The sequence below is a fragment of the Passer domesticus genome, chromosome 23 (assembly GCF_036417665.1).
Source record: "Passer domesticus isolate bPasDom1 chromosome 23, bPasDom1.hap1, whole genome shotgun sequence".
NCBI lineage: Eukaryota > Metazoa > Chordata > Aves > Passeriformes > Passeridae > Passer > Passer domesticus.
The window spans coordinates 4,793,794-4,816,225 of record NC_087496.1 but is presented as its reverse complement, the minus strand read 5'-3'; the positions used below and the strand labels follow the sequence as shown (position 1 = coordinate 4,816,225).

The window sequence follows — 22,432 nt, the reverse complement described above, 5'->3', positions numbered from 1 at the left end:
ATAAGGTGATGCCAACTGAGGCTGAATTCTGTGACATTTAAATAAGAAAGTGCTGACTTAAAATGGGTTATTTGTGGCTTCTGAAGCAAATATGAGAAAATGAATGGATTTTCTGCCTGCTTTTTGCCTCTTTTTATTGCCTTCAAGGAGCACAGAGGAATGACCAGGAGGTTTTCTGGACAGATCAATGAAAGTAACACCCAACAAATGACCTTTCCTCAGTGTCTCATAAGTACCTGTCAACTTCAGGAGTGCCACCACCCTTGAATGGAGAGATTTAAAGCCAGACTATTCATTAGAGAGCAAACTATTATTCCAGAGGTTTAAATGAATTGGCCACTGGCCAGCCTTCCTCACTGCTTAGGGACTGCTGGGAAAAGAGAAAGTGGCTGCTGTTGGGTTTGCAAAAAAGCCAAAAAAATAGGATTTAAAAAGCAACAAGAAGCAGGCTGTTCAAGTGGTGATGGTCTGACACTCTCAGAAGGTGGCATGAGAAGTAAGAAGATTTAAGCACCATCAGGGAACCACGAAAACAAGTCTGTAAATAGCAGAGATGGCTCCTATTTTATGGCATCACTAAATCAACCAGCTGAGCTGACTGAGGAGTGGCATCAAAAGGTGAAGAGGTTTGGAGAGTGCCTCAAAACCCCAGTTTTTGCTGCAGTAGATACAACTCACTTGCCATGTGCAGTTCTGAATTAAAAGCTCAATATTCTTCTCTGGTGTAACTCAGATTTGCATTAAATCTTAAAGCAAGAGTTATAAACCTCACCTGAAATTTGCTTACCCTGCTGAGGAACCCTGAGTAGGTTCTGGGTTACTCCATTCTGCAAATGCACCAGAATATTGCAATTTATTCTCCATGAAGGCAGCAATTAAATATGCAAGTGGGTTTTCCATCTTAAAATGCACCACAAGATTTTCATTTGGGTTAAAGCTGCCTCCAGTGCTTGCTGACAGCCCTGGGGGAAATATTTTACCACAAATTCAGTCTGCAGCTCCTGTCTCACTGCTGCTGGTGAGGATGGTCACCTTCATCAGCTCATGGAATCTTCCAGGGACACCTTCCACTATCCCTGGGTGCTCCAAGCCCTCCCCAACCTGGCCTTGGATATTTGGGGTATCCAGAACTTCTCTGGGCATCCTGTGCCAGGGCCTCAGCACCCTCACAGAGCAGGATTTCTTCCTGGGTATCCAATCTCAGCCCCTTCTCTGCCAGTTTGAAGCTGTTCCCCCTTGTCCTGTCGCCACCTGCCCTTGCAGATAATCCCTCCTGTGAGTCTAACACACAAAAATCACCCACAAAATCCTCAGGCACTTGGATGACTGCTCCACACGTGCCAAAAAGTGGTTTTTTTAAATAAAATAAGATGAAGAAGCTGCCATTACTTCATCACAACATCCCCACAGACCTTCCCAGACGCTCAGCCCCACCACAGCACAAATCTCCTAAAACACCTCCAAGATGGTTCTGCTGCTCCTCATTTAATTTTAATTTAAACACAAATGCAGGGAGCTCCCTGCCTTTCCATGCCCCATTCCCTTGCCAGTGACACGCCAGGCAGGGATTTTGCACACACAAAGCAAAACGCTCTGCTCCTCATATTTTTCAGGTGTGAGCACCTCAAATCCTGCCTGTGGTTGCTTCAGCTGATTTTGGGCTCTGTTCCTCAGCACAGCTGTGCCACCACTGGGGAATCTCCCCCTTTTGGTTTTCCAAGAGGTTTCTAGCCCATCCCACCTCTCCTATTATCTTGAATCCGTTTAAAAACTCTCTCCTCTGCAGCCCCTCGGAGGAAACTCGTGGTGAGTGGTGGTTCCCCAAAAGGAAGGCTGCACTCGAGGTGCCACCCAGCCAAACAGCCTCACCATGTGCAAAAATAAGATTATGCCACACAAAGCTGGCCTGCAAGTGCCCAGCTTTGCCACAGATAAGGCTCAGTGTGCAAATCAAGCAGTTTTTATTAAAAAAAAACCTCCCCAGCTGCTGAAGGTGCAAAAGGCAGAGTTTTAGGATAAGTTTTGTGGTGCAATTTGTTTCCATCACACTCTGATTTAGCTGAGTGAGTGGATCCAGAATCTCTTACAGTAAAACAGGTCAGGGTGGGAATGGGAAAAGATATTTCCATTCTTCAAAGGCAGAAAAACAATTTTTCATCTTTTCTGACTGGATACAGTTAAAGAAGATTACAACTGGTATGATTGCTTTTGGCAGCCTAGTGTTTGACCTATCATTCTGTAAAAATATAACTAACCCTCCATATATTGACTGTCAGGAATTTTCTCCCATGTGCTTTTTGTTCTCCTCCACCTACTTTATATGGAAAATTCACCGTACAGATCTGCATTTAAAGCTTCCTTGGCCTATTTCATCCACAGACAGAACAGATTAAAGGGAATAGAACATAAGCACAGCTCGGAACTCTGTCTGCTCACAGAATCCTGGCATGGTTTGGGTTGGAAAGGACCTTAAAGCTCATCTCAAGCCTTGGGCAGGGATGTCTTCCACCAGGCCAGGTTGTCCAACACGGCCTTGGACACTTAGACCAGCTCAAATTCAACATTAAAATTCAGGAAGTCCCTAAACCCCAGTTTGCCAGGAGCTGAGAGGACATAAAACCCACATTTATAAAGAGTTATTGCCTGTCACCCCTGCCAGTGAGCAGGCACAGCTGTGACTGCCCTGTCCTTTGCTGCCCTCACACCCAGAGTGTCACTCTGAGCACCTCAGCTCCACCAGGGCCCTGCCTTCTCCATCACCAGGGGAAAACCCCTCCAAATTTCCTCCACAGGCTCTCCTCTCCTGCAGAGCACCCCCAGCTCTTGCCCACCCTGGGATTTCCTTGGGATTTTTGCTGATGACCAGGACCTTGGCCCACGATAGAAAATCCAGATGAACGCAGCCAAGCCCCGTGCAGCTCCCTCCTGGCTGCTCCAAGTTTAACTTTCCCTGTTTACCTTTTAATTTAATGTATTCTTTTGATCTCTCTTCCTCTCCTTTCTCTTGTCTCCCCGAGTTTGCTGACACAGGAGAAGCATGACAAGCTCAGACAGGCCTAACCTACTTTTTCCCTTTTCTCTGGTACATGTGAACGCTCCCACTCTCCTTCCCAGCATATGAAAGCACATTCCAAGGATCATTAAAATGATATTTCCAGTCCCCTGTGAAGTAACTCCCCCACTGACAGGTGAGGAAACTGAGACACACACAGAGCTCTTCAATTACTTGCCCCCCAAAAGGGGAAATAAAACCCACCAGGCTCCTGCTTTCCCTGGTCACAATCTCTACAAAATGATCATTTCTCAACCCATCACAGGTCTGGGAAGTGGCTCCACTCCTAAACATCAGGATTTTAGGTGTCCATCACAGGGGTTTGCACATTTCTGGGGTTTGATTGCAGAGGAGCTCTGCTCACCCTGCAGGCCATGCTGGCACTGAGAGCTGGAGAGGGATGGGGACAAGGGACAGGACACAGGGCATGGCTTCAGACTGACAGAGGGCAGCTTTAGGTGGGGTTTTGGGAAGGAATTCCTGGCTGAGAGGGTGGGGAGGCCCTGGGATGGAATTCCCAGAGCAGCTGTGGCTGCCCCTGGATCCCTGGCAGTGCCCAAGGCCGGGCTGGAGCACCCTGGGACAGTGGGAAGTGTCCCTGCCCATGGGACTGGATGAACTTTAAGGTCCCTCCCAACCCCTCCTGTCATTCCACGGATTTTTTTTCAGCTGTTTCCCCTCCTTGGATGGGATAATCAGTCCTCAGCCACCAGCTCCCCTTGACAGAAATCACATTCCCAGTTGTGACACCAACTAAAATTCCATCACTCCCTCCAGGGCACAGAATAAACCCCAGCATTTAGAAATCCGAACTTTCAAAAGAAAGATTAAAATTAGACTAAAATTATCTGTATTCAGATATTGACACCTTTGGGGTTCATATTCTCAAAGATGTTCTCTGCAACACCTTTTTTTTCTTGTGAAAGCTGAAATTAGCACATTATCTTGGAGTCTGAAAGGCAAAAAAACCCAAGTACTGCAAGGAGAGAATGATAAAATCAAAAGTGGACTTTGAGCATCTGCACCAGAGCACTCAAGATACCAAACTATATCAATTTTTGAGCTGAGTTAGTTGAGAACTGCTTAAAACCCTGTTTAGACTTCGCAATCAGAGTGGCTTGAGTTTGGTTTCACTAAATTTAGTTTGGAACCAGGTCGAGTTAACACCAAATCAAAAACACCAAGAACAAGAGCGACCACAAAGGGCTCAGTGCACTTCAGTGCACTTTATCAGTGCATCACCACTTCAATAAAAATTAGCTCCTGCCCACCCCAGTGCAGACAATCCCACAGTTCTTTCCACCTAGAGGAGCAATAATGCTCCTTTTCCAGCTCAGTTTTGCTCCAGCTCTAATGTTTCATTATCTCCAGCACAGCAACAGCCACACCACTCCAGAAAGAAATCGATTCTCCCTTTGCTCCCAGCTCTAAATGCATGTATTCCATAATCAGCCTCCCAGAGCAGACATTTGGGACTGCACATCTGGGGAGCACATGAGAGGCCACCTCAGCTATTAAATTATTTTGCAACCATCCCTCTCAGGCCCAGCTTTGGGTGTTTTTTCCCTTTGTTTTGCTACCAAAATAAAAAAAAAAAAGAATTTATGTTTTTAGTTGATCAGATAGTCATTAATAAAATCTCAGCTGCATTAATGGGATGCTTTGCAGTCCTAAAAATCCCCCACCACACCTTAAACATCTTGTCTAGAGGGTTTGGTGCTGGTGCTCTCTGTTCCTGCCATCAGCCCTGGGATTTGTTTCTCCCCTCACTGACTCCCAGCTGCCCTGGGGTTACCCTGGGCACTCCAACACCTTTCTAGGACACCCCAAAAGGAGAAAAAACCCCAAAACCTCCAGAACAGCAAGGAAACGTGAAGTGGATTCAGTGCTGGCAGCTCTGAGGGTCTAAAGGAGGAGAATTCCCACTGCACAGCAGCTCCTCAGAGGGCACTTGCACTCCACTGAGGGTGTTGAGCATTTCATTTATTCTGTTTTCCCTTTCTTTAATTTCCAAAGTTGCCCAGTGCATGCAGGGAGAAAATATCAATGAAATAGGCCAGGATGATGTGGAGATGAAACTGAGTCCCAGCAGGAAGCAAAAAGGCCAGAGCAGAAATTTGCACCCTGTCCCACACCAGCTGAAATTCTGCCAAAACCTGGATTTCAGGGAGGGAATCACAAAATCGCCAAGCTGCAAACATAAATTCATAAGCAAACATCATTCAGAAGCACAAAAGCATTTTGGTAGAGGTGGCACAAGGGAGGGGGAGGAACACTGAGAACTTCAGGTTCCCTTCAGCTTTGAACTGCCCATTGTTTTCCACTTCAATAAAAATTTTCCTCGAGGAAAAAACAGGGAAATAGCATTTGGGGCAATTCTTCTGCAGTGAAATGTTCCCAAAAAACCCCTTTGGGGTGGGTTCTAGCCAGAACTGGAGTCTGAGAGTTTCAGAGAGGGGTTGAACCCCAAGCCCTGGGCTGCTCCAGGTATCAGTTAAGGATTTTCATATTTCTCTCTATTTCAGGTTTTCTTTGGAAGTCCAAAAAAACATTCAGAGCAGCAGCCAGGGTGTTTTCTGTGCTGGAGCTGCTCCCATTCCCTCCCTCCCTCTGTTTTAGGAGAGTGGCAATGCTCTGAAAGGGCCGGATCTGGGCTGACTTTATTGCTGCTGGGGGCCAATAATAAAAAAGGGTGAGACCCATAAACACAGAGATGCCAAGATACCAGGAGGCTGCAGCTGGAATGCCCAGCCCTGGCTGCTTTGTTCCCTGGGAATAATCAATATATTGGCAGAGATCCTGTACATATGAGGAGAGTAGAGGTGCAAAAAGATACCATTTAATTTCTTATTATATCCCTGTGCCCCTTCCATAAATCCTAAATCTTTTTATTCGCTTTTTTATTCTGATTTGACACCTCCTGTTCTGCTTTTTCCTCTCTATAGGTGCTACCAAAATATTTCTGCACAAAATCTTTGGGGTATGAAAACCAAACATTTATGGGTCTGTGGCACACAGACCCACTGGAACCCAAATCCCACAGAAAATAACCAGATTTAACTGCAAATTTTGAACACAGGCCAGAGTGGTTGAATTTTCACTAAATTCATCTATCCTGGGCTTATTTAGTGGCAGCAGCTCCCAGAAAATCACCTGGAAATGAAATATAGCCAGCTCCAGAGTGCTCTGCATTGCCCTGAAGCCTGACCTGCCCCGCTGGCCCCACTGCCCTGACCCACAGCAGAAACCCCAGGGCAGCTGCTCCCGGCTCAGCCCTCCTGAAGGATGGGCCCTGAATTCCCAGTGAAGGCAGTAAATTGGAATTATGCAAACTCCTGTTTTATAAAGCCCCTCCTGTGCTGCAGAACCCCGAGCTGAGCAGCCTGGAACTGCAGGAAATCACCCCAAACCATCGCCCTCATCACAGGGTTCCCTGATCTGATCCAAAACCTCACCCAGGGGGGAGGAGGGAGCCTGGAGATCCCTGCAGCCATCCCAAGGACACTCTGCCAGCCCAAGTTTTCCAGCAGAGCTCTCTTCCAGCCAGGGCAGCACAGGGTGCTCAGCTTTCCTCCAAAGGAGCTCGGGAGCAACAAGTTTTTCCCTGGAGAAATGCAATTATTGATGAGCTGAGTGGGGCAGGAGGCAAAGGCTTCAGGGCACAGGCAGGGCAGGAGAGAAAACCCTGCTGAGAGAGGGGCCAGCAGCTCCAGCTCAGGACTTGCAGAGTTTAAACCTCATTTAAATTTGTATTTAAGTCTATAAAAGCTGAGCAGGAAAGTAAATGCAATACAACGCAAAATAAAATTAAATTTAAAAAAATAATCCTTCACCCTGCCCACCAAAATGAGTTTTCAGCACAAAACCAAACCTTCTGCCCATCCACACACAAATTTCCAGTGCTCAGCTCCAAAAACACTCCCAGGCCATCAAGGTGAGGCTTTTCCATTCAGGTTCACAAACTAAGATGTCATTGTAAGTGGTTTAGAAGCCCAGCAAATTTTAATATCCATGCCAGCGTGTGTGACCAAAGGGATTACCCACAATGGCTCACCTGATTAGTTATACAAATGCCTGCCTTTTATTTTTCTTGGGGTTTTTTTTTTTTCCCATCTCTTTTTTTCTTTTTCCCCCTTTTTAATCCAAGACCGTGCAGAATGCCAGGCAGGAGAATGGGCTGTGTGCTGGAATGTCTGAGGGCTACAGGCTTGGGATTTATATTCCATGTTGAATTCATTGTTCTCCCTCCTACCCCTGCTGCCCTCTAAAATACGCTGCAGCCATGACAGAAATAAATTAGCCTGAGGTACAGGTCACACCTTCAAGGGCAGGCAGAACTCTGGGTAAAATCAATAGAGAAGATGGGAGTCTCTAACAGCTGAAGCAGAAAGAATGACACATTGAGGGCTTTACACATCCCCAGACAAAGGCACTTTGGAGAAACCCCGGTCCCTGCTGCCCGGGGAACACAAAGCTCGTTTTTTCAACCACCTGAACCCCGAGAGCAGCTCAGAAAAGCCCCATTTCTATGGAGAATTTGCATCTCGATGCAGAAAGTTCCATTTCTTTGCACCTTCTGCCCGGGGAGGGGGATTCAGATGCTGAACTCTGGCCCAGGTTGCAACTCTAAAAACTTTTTTTTGCAGAGAGCAGAATCTGCGCTGAACTTCAGCTTAAATTTTGCACTCCCCAACCCCTCAAGGGGTTTTCTCAAACAAAAAAAAATTCCCCTGAACTTTGGTGAACTCCACAACGAGGCACCACCAGACACTGAAATATGTGTTGCATTCATTATTTTAATTTGTGATTTGAAAGCAATGGATAAATAATACATTCAAAAATCATTGAGAGCCTCAAACTCAGGCTTCAGAATTTCTGAATGCCAGCTCCTCTGAAACCAGGAGATAGAAGATTTATAAGGATTTGGGTATGGGAAGATTGATGCAGAAGTCAAGTGGGTTTTGCTAATGTCCCTGTGGTGGGTTAAGTATTAACTCTCAGAGTGAGGCTCACAACCTGTTCAGACACTTCACAGATCCCACGGGGTTCCCACCTGCCTTTCCAGGTTCCTAAAAGCTTTAAAGGCTGATTTAAGCTCCCACAATACTTCTAAAAATAGGAGTTAAACTTCTCAGTCCCGCAGGAGTTTGTGAAATTGCTGCCCAGGAGGTTTCTCAACAGACAGAGCTAAAAGCTTTTCTCCTCTCCTGTCCCTCCTAGACTTCTCCAGAGACAACTTTGGCCCAAATGCAGCTGGATCTAAATCCAAATGAACCCTGATTTTCTGCAAAGCCAGCAAGAAAATGTCAAATAAATAACTTTCCCCTGACCTCCTTGTTTGTTTGCTTTTTTAAAAACCCCACACAACATCAACACGTGCCTCGTGCTTTGATCTTGTGCTAGACTCACACTTCCACCGATGGCAAAAGAAATTGTACTTACATTTGTGGAGCCTGCGTGGCAAATAGAACTGCTTTCATTTCCACTGCTGCCTGCAAAAATAAAGGGAGGAATCCACCATTAACACCAGGAATTGTTTGTTGCTCACAGTCACTGCCCCATGTGTCAAAGGATGCAGCAACACCTGCAACACCTCTCTGCCTTTTAGGAGAAATCGGGGTAAATTCAACACCTTGAGGGAAAAGGTTTTATTGTGAACTTGTGAAGAGGTTTCCAACTCCTCCATGGCTCATTCCCTGCAGCAAATTTCGTGTGCTCCTCCTGGGGACAGGGAAGGTGGGGAGAGAAGAACATTCTGGATGTTCCCAGGGGTGTTTCAGGGCATGTGATCCTGGGCAAACACCAGGCAGAGGAGCCTCCAGTGACCTGCCCTGCTGTTCCTTGGCTCTTCTCAAGGACAGCAGCGTGGTGATAATGCACATTTCTGCCTGAGACACCTCAAACACTGCCTGAGGCACCATTTGCAGTTTTCCCCTTACACTTCTGCTCTAGACAGGAAAAAATACAGTTTTTAATGCCTCCTCCAAAGAGACTCCACGTCCTCATCTAGTGCAGCTTCCTCGAAAATAAATCATTCCTTGCTTTCCACCTCCCTGAGCTCTCCCACATGGAGAGTCCTGCTCTGGGGAGAAGATCCCAACAACCACAGGGTCCTTTGCCTGCACAGAGCACATTTAGGAATGTGGTTGTTCCTAAATCCCATTTAGGATGCAGGAATGACCCATCAGAGACCCACGTGGGGCTGTTTCCCTCATCCCAGCTGCCCCTCTTTCCCAGGGTGTTTCAGCTGCATCTTGACATCCTGATCCTCAAAATGCTCTGAGAAATCCCCGTCTTTAAAAAAAAAAAATCACAATAATATGAGCACTGGGAGATGCCTGGAGTGCTCCAGAATTCCAAGAGCAGGAGCAGCCCCACAGCTCAAGGAGATGGGACCCAGCCCATTCCTCTCCTCCAAATTTCACCTCTGCCTCTTGACTGTGGCTGGATTCAGATGGAGACATCTCCATTTCAAAGAGCAAAACCATCCATGGAACTTTGGAGGGACACATTCAGGTTTTTTCCCCTATTTAAATAGTCCAAAATAACAGCATTCAGCACAAAAATGGAAGATAGAAAATGAGGTTAAGCACATTTGCAATGGTTTGCTCCACTCTGGAGGTAAATGAAAGCTTAGAAAAGGTAAATGAAACCTTAGAAAGACCTGAGCCTTTCCAGGAGCTGTGGAATTCCCCTCTCTTGGTTTAGAAATAAAGAAGGATTTAAATGCAACCAACAAACAGGAGCAGACTTGCCTTGGGAATACCTGGGGAGGTGGAGGAAGAAATATAGCTCTATTTAAGGATGAAAACAAAGGAGGACAGGAGACTAAATGGATTATTGGCCAAAACCCGGCCGATCCTCCTTTAATGGATCTGAGTATTTCACATCACAGGTGGAAGTCTTGGCTCCTTGGGCCAAGAGTTGTTTTCCACTCGCAACATTTGCAAACCTATAAATTGCAAAATCTCAGCCCTGGGGAGGGAAATTAAATAATCACAAAGTATTTCCTGTCCTCAATTATAATTTTACACATGAAGTGGGTTTGTACAAAGCTGGATTTGTGCAATTTGGATACCTGCAAAGGAACAATGGGGACCTGAGTATCTCACATCACAGGTGAAAGAATGGCCTCTGTGGACCAAGAGTTCTTGTCCACTTCCAACTTTTCCAAACCTACAAATTACAAAGTTTCAAGCCTGGGGAGGGAAATTAAATAATCACAAAATATTTCCTGTCTTGAATTATAATTTCCACATAAAATGGGTTTGTACAAAGCTGGATTTGTGCAATTTGGATACCTGCAAAGGAACAATGGGGACCTGAGTATCTCACATCACAGGTGAAAGAATGGTCTCTGTGGACCGAGAGTTCTTGTCCACTTCCAACTTTTCCAAACCTACAAATTACAAAATTTCAAGCCTGGGGAGGGAAATTAAATAATCACAAAATATTCCCTGTCCTGAATGATAATCTCCACATGAAGTGGGTTTGTACAAAGCTGGATTAGTGCAATTTGGGTACCTGCAAAGGAACAAAGGGGGAGGCCACGTTGTTTGTGCCTGGATGAGGACAATGGGTCTGGGATAAATCTCAGGCACCAAAAGTCCGTGTTCAAAACTCAGCCAAGGATGTGCAGCTTTGCAGCCTGGGTTTATTCACCTCTCAAAGCACAAGGCTTTTTTTTTTCTCCCATAAATATGCAAAGTGCCTCACAAAAGACCCTCCCCATTTCCCAGGAAATGGAGGGCTGGAATGTACAGAGGGAGCCCCGTGGCCACACCGTGTCCATCTGCAGCACCACCATCCCCAGCAGGCCCCCAAATCAAAAGGCAAAGACATTTCCCCAGCCTTCCCTCATCAAAAACTCCCTTGGATCTCAGGGGGTGGACGTGGGGAAAGATCAGAGAGCTCCAGCTTTGGGTATTTGCAGATTCCTTCTGCCTGGCCTGGCTGCTCGCCGTCCCTGCCCGGGCTCCAGGCAGGTAATCCCAGTGGGAATCCCCCAGGAGATCCAGCAAAACCCACTCCTCCCCTCCCCTCTGCACAGAGGGGGTTGTGCAGAGGTTTTTTAGCAAAATTTGTGGAGTTTGCAAAGATATTTTCCACTCCTAATGCTCCAGCTAGGAGTTATTCATCATACCTGCTATCCCTTTTTTCCTACTGAGATCCTCTGCATGGGTAACTCCCAGTTTAGAACAACCAAATAATAAATATAAACCTTTTAAACAAAAGGATTTCACATTTGCACGTTTAAGTCATTTCTTCAGTTTCTAAAACAAATATCCAAGTCTGTGTCTGCTCCTCAACCACACAAACTTAAATCCCAGCTTTTGATAAACCACATAACTATTCCCAAATATATCCCAGGACAAAATTTAACACCAGGAGCTGCCAAATGTTTCTGGCCCACTTCAAACAATCATTAACTACAGGCAGTTTCTAATTATTTAAGTCCATTTCACTTCTTATTCAGTGGTCATTTTGTTTCTTGGCCATTTGGCCTATGCTCAGAAAAATCTCCATTAGGCAGCACAAAGTCTCACAAAAAGAAAAAAAATTCTCTTTTCCCACTCTGAGGTTGGGAATCCTTTGAATCCTTGAGAGACAGGAGTTTAAAATATGCTTTTAAAAGCAAAAAATAGAGAGCACTTAAAAACTGAAAAACTTAAAAATTCAGCCACCAAGCAAAACTCAGTTATCAACTAAAATTGCTTTCTCTCACCTCTCTGCTAAAAGTTTTGCAATTCCTTTTCCAGAAAGAACTGGAAAATGTATCAAAAGGCAAAAACCATCGATGCTGGGACTGGGAACAATCACATGAACAAGCCACAAGATTTGCTTGATAAGACAGAGTTTATTATTCAAGAACGAGTCTCATTTTCAGCTCTAAGGCAGAGGGCGGGGAGAGAAAGGGGGGAACAGGCTTTTAAAGCACACGCTGGAAGCCCAGGATTGCATTTAGAGGAAAAAGAAGAAAGAGAAGAAAAAGCAAAGAAAACAAAAATCTCTGTTCTATCAGCAAGTCGACTTTGCAAAAGTTAAGCTCAGCTCCCAGCAAATTCGGGCTGTTTTCACTTAAACCAAGTTTACCTTCAGCAGAGAGAATGAACAAGCAGAGAACTGCTGAACTTTTTTTTTTTTTAATCTCTCTTTTTTTCCCCAAAAAAGTTCAGCTCTGCTGGAGATGGGAAGGGATAGAGGAGAGCAGAAACAGGGGAGCTCAAAAGTCACAAAAGCTGCTCGCAAAGTTCCTCTGCGCCCCCTCGTACTGACCTACGCAGTCTTCGTTTCACAGGTAGCAAAGTTTTGTCTCCTTCTCCAGGGCGAGATTCCCACTCGCAGGAAAGCATCAAAAGAACATTGTTTGCACTCCTCCGAGGAGGAGGGAAGGGAAAAAAGCAGCCCAGGCAGGTAGGGTTTCTTCCTGAAAAGTAAATCCGGCGTTCTGGAACGAGTTCAAACCTCGGGCTTGACAGGCAGGAGAGCGAAGCTTTTTGCACTGAGCATGCTTCGTCCTGCACTGCCTGCACACTTAATGAACATTACTTCCTTCCCAGTGGTTACTCCTAGCAGAAATCCACACCCCCTCTTTGAGAAGTGAGGAATGCAGCTGAAACCAAAGTCCAGAAAACATGCCCGGCACCCAGACAAGGCCCCACGGATCAATAAACTCAGGTTGTGACCCGCAGGTCAGTTTGTCAAACAGGACATCAGGGTGAGTTTTTTCTACACTTGGTGGAGTTTGCTTTATGCCTCAGCTAATGCTGCTCGCTCCCCAGAGAAAATAAAACTGTGCTGGCTTTTAGAGAATGATTAAATGCTCCAATAACAGATGGGAATTCTCTTTCGAATCTTGTCTTTCCAAACCTGCTTGAAAGTGAGGAAAGAAGTTGTGCTCTTTTTTTCCAGCCTAAACTCGGTTCTTGGACTCCTGAACAAAAGCTGTTTGAATTTGTCGTAGGGAAGGAGTATCTGGTGACTAAAAGAAAAAAAAAAAGCTCCTTTTATTTAGTTAGGGTCTAATCCTGTTCCGTTTGCAATCACATGGAGTTTTGTCATTACCTCCAGTGGGAATAGAGCTGGAGTTTTAGATTACAAATGCTTGCAGGCAAGAGCTGTGTGTATTCCAGTGACCTGCACAGGCCAGACTGGTTTTGGCACTTCGGTTTGCAATTTGCACCATTGCTGTGCCTGAACCCTGCACAGCAGCAAACCCCCCCTTCCCCAAATTCACAGGGAATTGCTGAAGAGAAGCAATTTTGCAAAATGGCATTGGTTGTTTTTAAAGCTTTTCATTGTATTTCCAGGTGTTTTTTCCACTTTGCTCTCATGTCTCAATCCTCCTCCACAGGAGGAGTTGATATTTTTGTCCTGGAGTCTCTGCAGGCCCTGGCTGCCCCGTCACAGCCTCCAGGAAAAAGCCAAGTGCAAGAATTAAAATGAAATAACACAGGCCATAATATTGTCAGGGTAAGGAGCACTAATCCCAATCACAACTGCATGGGACATTACCCTCTGAGGCCTCTGCATTTAAAATAGGTTAAAACTATCATGGCCTCAGTGTCTGAGCAAAGCCAGGCTCCACAGGGCTGCAGGTCCTGATGTGAGCGGGACAAACCGCGACAGAAATTACATTTCTGGAGTCCAAATGGCCCAGGCCTTGAGAACACAGACCCAATTTAGCCTGCAGATTGTGACAGAGCACAGTGGGAATATATTCACACAAATCCAGTTCAGAACCACTCTGCTCCTAAGGGCAGCCAAGTGATGTCATTTCTTTAAAAAATTGTTTCCTTGCCCACACATCTCTGGTTTCCCTTGTTTCCTTCAGGATCATAAGAGAAAAAGTCCAAATCCTACATGACAAAACCAAGCTGTGCTGCATTTCCAGTGCACAGAGCTTGAAGAGGTTTTGGAAACCCCCAGAGAAAGTTTTTGGCTGGTTTGGAGAAGCAGCCATGGCAGGCTAATTAAACCCAAATGCAGTAACCCAAAAGCTTTTCTCTTTGCTGTTTCCACTTCACATCCCAAAGCTTTCCTTTGGTCAGGAAAGTCCCTAGTTCCCCTCAGATGCATAAAGTCCCTAACAGGGGACTTTCCTAACAGGCAGCTAAATTGGAATTTTGTCTCCTCTGGACCATCACAGAAACTTTTCTGGGATGTGCCAAGAACTAAAATCAGGTTTTTATTGATGTTCATGACAGCAGGGCGACAGGGGCTGGAAGGATTTACCCTGAGCTCTGAACTGATGGATGCTTAATCACAGAGTGGTGACTTTAGACATCCTCGTGTCCCTGAGCTGCTCAGAGATGGTTTGGGTTTGGGTTGGGAGGGACCTTAAAGCTCATCCCATGGGCAGGGACACCGTCCCAATCCCAGGGTGCTCCAAGCCCTGTCCAACCTGGCCTTGGGCACTTCCAGGATCCAGGGGCAGCCCCAGCTGCTCTGGGCACCCTCTGAGGAAGGAACTGCCCCTGCCATGCCCAGCCCTGCATGCCCTGGATGAACAGGGCACAGCTGGAGCTCAGAGTGCCCCCAGCAGCAGCACCCAGCAGCGAGGTGTGACACTGGGGTGGCACCTGCCTGGGGGGACAGCCCCAGACTGAAACGTGCCAGCCCTCTGCCACTCACACGAGAAGGGTGGGATGTTCTAGCTGCACCCACAAACCCCACGGGCACAAATCCCAAACACCACGGACAGAAATCCCAAAGCCCACTCTTAGAAATCCCAAATCAGACACTCAGAAATTCCAAACCCCACCCTCAGAATTCCCAAACCCCACCCTCAGAAATCCCAAACCCCTTGGTCACAAATCCCAAACCCCTTGGTCACAAATCCCAAACCCTTCGGTCAGAAATCCCAAACCCCACTCTTAGAAATCACAAATCCCATCCTCACAAATCCCAAACCCCACCCTCAGAAATCCCAAATCCACCCTCAGAAATCCCAAACCTCACACTCAGAAATCCCAAATCCCATGCTCACCAATCCCAAACCCCACAGTCAGAAATCCCAAACCCCACAGTCAGAAATCCCAAACCCCATGCTCAGAAATCCCAAACCCCATCCTCACCAATCCCAAACCCCACCCTCAGAAATCTCAAACCCCACAGTCAGAAATCCCAAACCCCACGGTCAGAAATCCCAGACCCCACGGTCAGGAATCCCAAACCCACGGTCAGAAATCCCAAATCCCACGCTCACCAATCCCAAACCCCACCCTCAGAAATCCCAACCCCCCCCTCAGAAATCCCAAACCCACCCTCAGAAATCCCAAACCCACAGTCAGAAATCACAAACCCCACAGTCAGAAATCCCAAACCCACAGTCAGAAATCACAAACCCCACGGTCAGAAATCCCAAACCCACGGTCAGAAATCACAAACCCCACGGTCAGAAATCCCAACCCCCCCCTCAGAAATCCCAAATCCACCCTCAGAAATCCCAAACCCACAGTCAGAAATCACAAACCCCACAGTCAGAAATCCCAAACCCACAGTCAGAAATCACAAACCCCACGGTCAGAAATCCCAAACCCACGGTCAGAAATCACAAACCCCACGGTCAGAAATCCCAACCCCCCCCTCAGAAATCCCAAATCCACCCTCAGAAATCCCAAACCCACAGTCAGAAATCCCAAACCCACAGTCAGAAATCACAAACCCCACGGTCAGAAATCCCAAACCCACAGTCAGAAATCACAAACCCCCCCTCAGAAATCCCAACCCCCCCCTCAGAAATCCCAAATCCACCCTCAGAAATCCCAAACCCCATGGTCAGAAATCCCAAACCCACGGTCAGAAATCCCAACCCCCCCTCAGAAATCCCAGAGCCCACGGTCACACAGCTGCTCCCAGGGCTGCGTTTCCTGCTGGATGCCCAGCCTGGGAGCTGCGGGCACATGGCAAATGTGCCGTGTGTGTCACACCGGGCCAGCAGACTGCTGATTGCCTTCATGCCTAATTAGCCAGCAGCCCTGGCACCATGATTTATTTAGCACAGCTCTCAGACAGGTCCTGTGTCCAAGTGGAAAACGCTCCCTCCCGTTTTCCTGCTGAAAGCAAAATCAGCCAGGGCATCCGAGGCCACCAAACTCTTCTCTGCAGGGATGTAGGAGAAATTGTGAGGACCACTGGATGCCAAAGTTAGGGTGGCTGCACCTCGAAAGGAGCTCAGGAACAGATCTGTGTCTCCATCTGAAAAATAAATTAATTTTTACATATCAAATATACTAAATATATATATTATATATTATATATTATATATTATATATTATATATTATATATTATATATTATATATTATATATTATATATTATATATTATATATCCTATATTATATATTATACATTATCTATTATATATCCTATATCCTATATCATATATCATATATCATATACTATATATTATATATTATATATTATATATTATATTTTATATTTTATATTTTATATTTTATATCTTATAGTTTACCTTTTCAATTTTATATTTTATATTATAATATATAATAGTGTATATATTAAATATATATGTGTGTATGTATATATATACACACATATACACACATGTATATAATATATATATATACGACTACTCACATATATATTTATTTATTTTTATAGATTTATTTATTTTTATATATATTTATATACAAATATACATATTTTTGAGATTAATTTCATTCCAAACAGGGAAATGTGTGAAATATATTTAATATATTAATATATTTCCCTCCCTACGACTCTGCAGCTGGGACAGGTAACTCCCCTCAATGCCTGCGATGCTCAAACACCCTCCGGGCTCTGCAATAAAGGGCAGGATGGGGAGAAGCAGGGAAAAGGGATATTCCCTGTTCAGAAGCTGTTAGAGGGGCTGTCAGCAGCAGCAGAGGAGAACACAGCCCCCTCCGGGCATCCCAGCAGGGCTGGGGATCCTGGCTGAGTGAAAACCCCGGGAGCTGCCCAAGCTTGGGGCACAGGATGGCTCTGGGCTTGGGCTGCTGCCCACGGGTTGTGTCTGACCACAGACCTGGCAGGGTGAGGCCAGAGCCCAGCAAGGCACGGGCACCAGGAGGGGACCATTGTTCCTCCAGCTCCGCTTTCAACCAGCGCCAAACCTCCAGAGCCAGCTGGGACAGCTGGGACAGCTTTGCCTCCCTCTTTTCCCCCTCAGGACGCATAAAACTCATTCCCGCTCTCCTTCCTGACACCAGAAGAGCCTGGATTGCTTCCCATTGTGCTGCGAGAGCTTGAAACGTGGCCATGCTATTTCCAGCATCTCCTTTGCCCGCAGGGATTGGAGGCACATCCCGGTTTTTCCAGCATCTGCGAGCAGCAGGCACTGCTGCGTGTGCCAGCTCGGCGAGCCTCCCCTACCTGCCCGTGCTGCCTTGTGGCCGCTGGAAGCGCTACAGAGGAAAAAAACTGCATTTCCCAAGGAGTTCTGTCTGCGTCCCCATTGTTCTCAGCATCCATCCTTCCATTCTTGGTGGGAAAGGACAAATTAAAGCAAGGCTCTCAAGGGTGGGGCTCGGTTTGTGCTCCTCTGAACTGTCATGTTCGCTTTTGGCCGCTGAAGAGCTTTTCAGAAGGCTTTCAGTGACTCAGAAACCTCAAATCTCTTGGTTTTCAGCGGGAGCTGGGCTCCTGCTGGAGCTGCAAAAAGCAAGTTCTGCTTGTGAGTGTCTGGAGGAACATCCTGGCTTTTCCATGGACATTTAACAGCCCTGGGCCAGGCTCTGGGAGTTTGGGGCTGGGATATAACTGGGGTGACTTCTGGAGCCTGTTGGGATGGCTTATTCCAAAGCTTATTCCAACCTTGCACTGAGAGCAAAAGTGACCCAGGAGATTTTATTGCTCTGGACAGGAGAAAATGCTCAGCCAGAGTTTAGGTAATGGTGTGTCCCCAGTGTCCCCAAGAGGGAAACCTCCAGGAGATGAGATGGACCAGACAAGGGAGCCAAGGATGCCAAGGAGGGACCTCCAGAGCTGGTACCAGAGGCACAGTCTGACTCAAAGGGACTTTGGGGCTGTTCCTGTTGAATTCAGTTAAGGAAATTAAGATTGCAAATCCTGCTAAAGAGCTCAAACCCCCAGCAGGCAGAAGCAGAGGGAAGAAAAGGTGTGGAAGTGTGTGATGTGTACAAAAATGTGCCAAATTTTGGTCTCTTCCAACTTTGGGACCTACTAAAATAAAGAATTTACTGCATTAATTTGATGGAACACTAAGTAAGAGTAGCTGGCACGTTTCCAGTGTGCAGCAGGTAACCCAGACATGTTTAATGCTAAATTACAAGAAAGTTTAACTTTGAAGATGGTGCAAGGACAGAGCAGGAAGCACAGCAGCTCCCAAGGAGCAGCATCCCCCTGATCCATACAGCTTTGGGCCAGGCACTTCACATCCCTGATTAAAAGTGATCAAAGGTTGCTGTGATAAAGCTGAGACAGCAAATAATGCAGCAAAGATGCAGCCACAGAATTGCAGGGGACTCAACTCAGTTTAACAAATTAGATTAACGATGATTTTTTTTCAGTGTCTTGTTGTAGGGTAATAAATGACAGCAGGCATTTACCTGTGACAACCTCTGGTTTTATATTCTAGGAAAAATAAAGCTGATGGAAGGAGGAGAAAAAGACAAACTGCACAAGCAGCAGCGTTGAGCTCAGGGAATTGAATTTTTTTCCTCTCTCAGGAGAGAGCTGTCTCAAGGCTAAATGTTTTGTGTGCACAGGTACATGTGATAAATACTCGTGGAGAGATGTTGAAGTGCAATTCTCCTGAAGGAGCTGAGCTGCATCACTTGTGCTGCGTTTCTAACCTGAAAACAGCTCAACTTCAATAAGACATGATACTTTAAAAGAGAAGGGAAGAGAAGAAAGGGAAAAAAGGGGGGGGGGGAAATCAAGATTTGTTCGTAATTTCTGATATAAGGCAAAAAGGTTTAGGGTTTTGCTTCTGAGTAAGAAGAGCTAAAAGCCATTTTATTACACGGAGTGGGTTGGGTATGTTCTTACCAGCATAAAAGGACTTGCTGTGTATCAATCCCACAGGATTAAAGAGTTTTCTGATGCCTAATCCAAGTTTGGTGGAGATTGCAGAGAATATCAGAGTTGAACATGAAGTTTAGAGCAGAAAACAACCACAAGGAGCATCAAAATGCAGGATTTTTCAGCCATCACAGTGGCACAGGAGCGAGGCTGGACCCTAAATCCAACCAGCTCTACAAAACCCAGACTGGGTCAGGAATTTCATTTCTGGCCCCCTTGATCCTACAACATGAGCAAAGCTGGGAGATTTCCTTGAAAGGCACCTCAAAGTGTCAGCACTCAGCTCGAGTCCCTTTTCCTCCCCCTGGATCTGTGACCTTTCAAATCTCTCTGCAGAACACAACACCTCCAGAGCCAGAGCACAGAGCCCCTCACAGAAATAATTCCCAAAACAAGCAAAGAAAAACAAATTCAGGGATAAATCTTCTTTGCTGGACTTCCCCAACCTAAATTAAGCACCCCATGCTGTTGCTGACCAGAATTTGGACACCACCCTGGAATTCCCATCTGGAAAATCCCAGATTTAGCACTTCCCAGGAGCTGGCAGCATGGTCGGTAAGAGGAAAATGCCAGCTGTCCATGGGCACCACAGCAGAGCTGAGGCAGTAAAAAGCCAATAACATCAGGGCTGAGAGGCAGCACAGCTCAAACCCCAGCCCAGGAGCTCTCCAAGGGCAGCTCATCATCCCCGTGGATCGAGTGGATCCATTTCAGATTTTCCACTCCAAGTTCAACTTTGGCTCTGCAACAAAAGGAGCAAAAGGAGCCCTCACTGCACGGGGCTGAGAGGTGGGAGCAGTGCAAAAGCACTCATAAAGCAAATTCTGCAGCACAGGAGAACTGCTGAGCTCTCCCTCTGCGCTTTATGTGGGATTTCTTGTCAGATTATAATTGTTTCTGACCCAGGGACGGGGCAAATAAAAAGTGTTTTAAAAACTTTTATTCTGTTTTCAGTCTCGTGTAAAGAGTGAGACAATACAGGTTTTATTCACACCATCACAATCAGAAGTCAACTATTTCTTAATTAAAAAATACTGTAAGTGTTTCTTAACCTATCAACTTTTTACCATACTGCAGATACCTTAAAACCAATCATCTAAAATTACCCTTCATGAGTATGACCACAATATATCATTCATAATTCTATTTTTCAGAAGTATCCAGTCTTATTTACAAAACCATCCTTTAAAACTTGTCTCTAGCTCCATTTCTCTCTCAACAATATCTGTCCTATTCCATGACATTTCTAAATCAACATTTCCCATCTCAAAGCTTACAAACAAATACAAACTGTACGAGCCTTCTATCAAACCCTAAAAACTCTCAACAAATCAATTTCCTACAATTTCTGTGTGTAAAGTTAAATGGAACATGGTGTTTAGCTCCTCACAGTCTAAGGGGGGGAAAAGGTGACAATGGAATTTCCTCCCCTCATTTTGGGGATTTGCAATAACAGAGCCATAGCAGTTGGATTTTTTGAGTGAGTTTCACTGAAGTTTCCACAAAACCTTTGCTGAGGGTTCCTAAAGCACTTTGCAAAGATGTGGGACAGGGTGGGAATCATGCACAAAAATCATGTGCAAAACCAGCACAGAGCCAACACCCTTGCCTCAAGAAACAGCTGAGTACAAATGAGTATAAACAGCTAATAAATGAGATTTAGGAGGTCCCCAAGTCTTGTAGCTCACCCAGACCCCCATGAGCCAAGGAGCATTTTAAACGTGACCACCCCAATTTGAACCACCTTGATACGGTGTAACACTATTTTATGTGGCAACAGAAAAAGAAATCCGGATTCTTTCTCATCCCACCTGAAGGAGCCCATGGAAAATGTCATCACAGCTGAGATGAACGCTTAGATTTTGGACATATTGACACTTCACTACGGAAATTTCTATATCCAGACTTTCCCAAACAGCTTTAGCTTGCACCAATTGATTTTTAACTCTCACCTGAACGCATCTGCTCCTCCTTGGGGATTTTTTCCCACCAAATACACACCCCCTGCCTTTTCAAGCCACTGCCTGGTCACTGATTTATTCCAAGGACTCTCCTTTCTTCTCAGTATCTCCCTTATCCTTTCTTTGCCTGTTGGTAACTTGGCTTATCCCATTTAAGTAGTTTGCAGGGTCAGAGTGAGTGTCAGGGGATGTTTGTCTTATGTCCCATGAATTTAAAAGTCCCTTGTCCTGCAAACGTTGTTGTCCCTGTGGCTGCATCGCCCCCTTAACATGCACCACACACAAAACTTTGGTTTTAATTTTTTTGTGTGAGTCCTTTTAGTGATTTTAAAGGTTTTTTTTTAAGGTGTCTGGGTGAATTCACACAGCTCCAGATCACCACAGGCCTTGGTGCCTGCCTGAGGAGTGAAAGCTTTTCATTTGTTGCAGAGGTAAATGCAATAAATACCCACAACATCTCCATCAAGCAGGACTTTGTCTGGTGTTTACTTGGAAACCACTCTCAGATGTGTTCCTGCCATAAACCCCTAATTGTAAAAGACTAAAACTCTGGGTATTGAGTGCTACACCTCGTGGTAAAGTGTTTGTAGCTTTTTTTTTTGACGTTTAAACAAACAATTACATACAAAAAAAGGTTTAGAGAAACAAATAATAATACCCAGAGCAGGAGAATAAAAATCACTCCAGACTGCTTCACACACTTCTGCTGGGGGTTTGTTCTCCTGCCAGCATGCAAGGAGTTCATGCAATTTAATTAAAATCATTAATGAATAGAACCTGTGCAGCAGGAGAAAAAGCCCAGCTATTTCAGCTGCAATTTGGACAAAGCAGGAGCAGTGGGTGCTGCTCTGCCATCCCTGTTCCATGCACAGGGAGATGCTGCATTTACCTCTCTGCTGAGCCACCAAGGCACTTCAGGTACCTCACACACAGAAAATGCTCCAAAGAGAGCAAAAAGACATTAAAAAGTGGGATTTAAAGCAGATTTCTGTTATGAACTCCAGCAGAAATTTTTAATAAAGACTGAACGCACATTTTAAATGCAGTGTCTTTACAGACAGGTATAGATTTGGAAACACAACAGGTTTATTTCAACAATTAATCTTTTTACTTTGCATTAAACAGCCATGGGGCAATGCAAGAGAAAGTGCTTGGAGCAGGGACCAGCACCTGCATTCCCCCTCACCAATCCCTATCAATCCCACAGGATTAAAGAGTTTTCTGGTGCCTAATCCCAGCATGGTAGAGAGTGCAGAGAATATAAGAGCTGAACATGAAGTTTAGAGCAGAAAACAACCACAAGGAGCACCAAAATGCAGGATTTTTCAGCCATCACAGTGGCACAGGAGCGAGGCTGGACCCTAAATCCA

General features: G+C 45.5%; 2 long non-coding RNA genes across 9 annotated transcripts in view; one reads left to right on the top strand and one right to left on the bottom strand.

Moving 5' to 3' along the window:
* LOC135285505 (uncharacterized) overlaps window positions 1-12,465 on the bottom strand; it is a 134,753-nt gene extending 122,288 nt beyond the window's left edge. For all 8 annotated transcript variants that reach the window (XR_010350318.1, XR_010350323.1, XR_010350320.1 and 5 more), the window contains exons 1-2: window positions 12,329-12,465; window positions 8,495-8,544 (exon numbers count right to left, since the gene is read on the bottom strand). This is a non-coding gene — a long non-coding RNA (uncharacterized LOC135285505). The remainder of the gene's footprint in view (window positions 1-8,494; window positions 8,545-12,328) is intronic.
* Window positions 12,466-12,640: 175 nt separating this feature from the next.
* On the top strand, window positions 12,641-18,166 carry LOC135285509 (uncharacterized). The gene is made up of 2 exons (XR_010350332.1): window positions 12,641-12,770; window positions 17,228-18,166. It is a non-coding gene; the product is annotated as an uncharacterized LOC135285509 (long non-coding RNA).
* The last annotated feature ends 4,266 nt before the right edge of the window (window positions 18,167-22,432 follow it).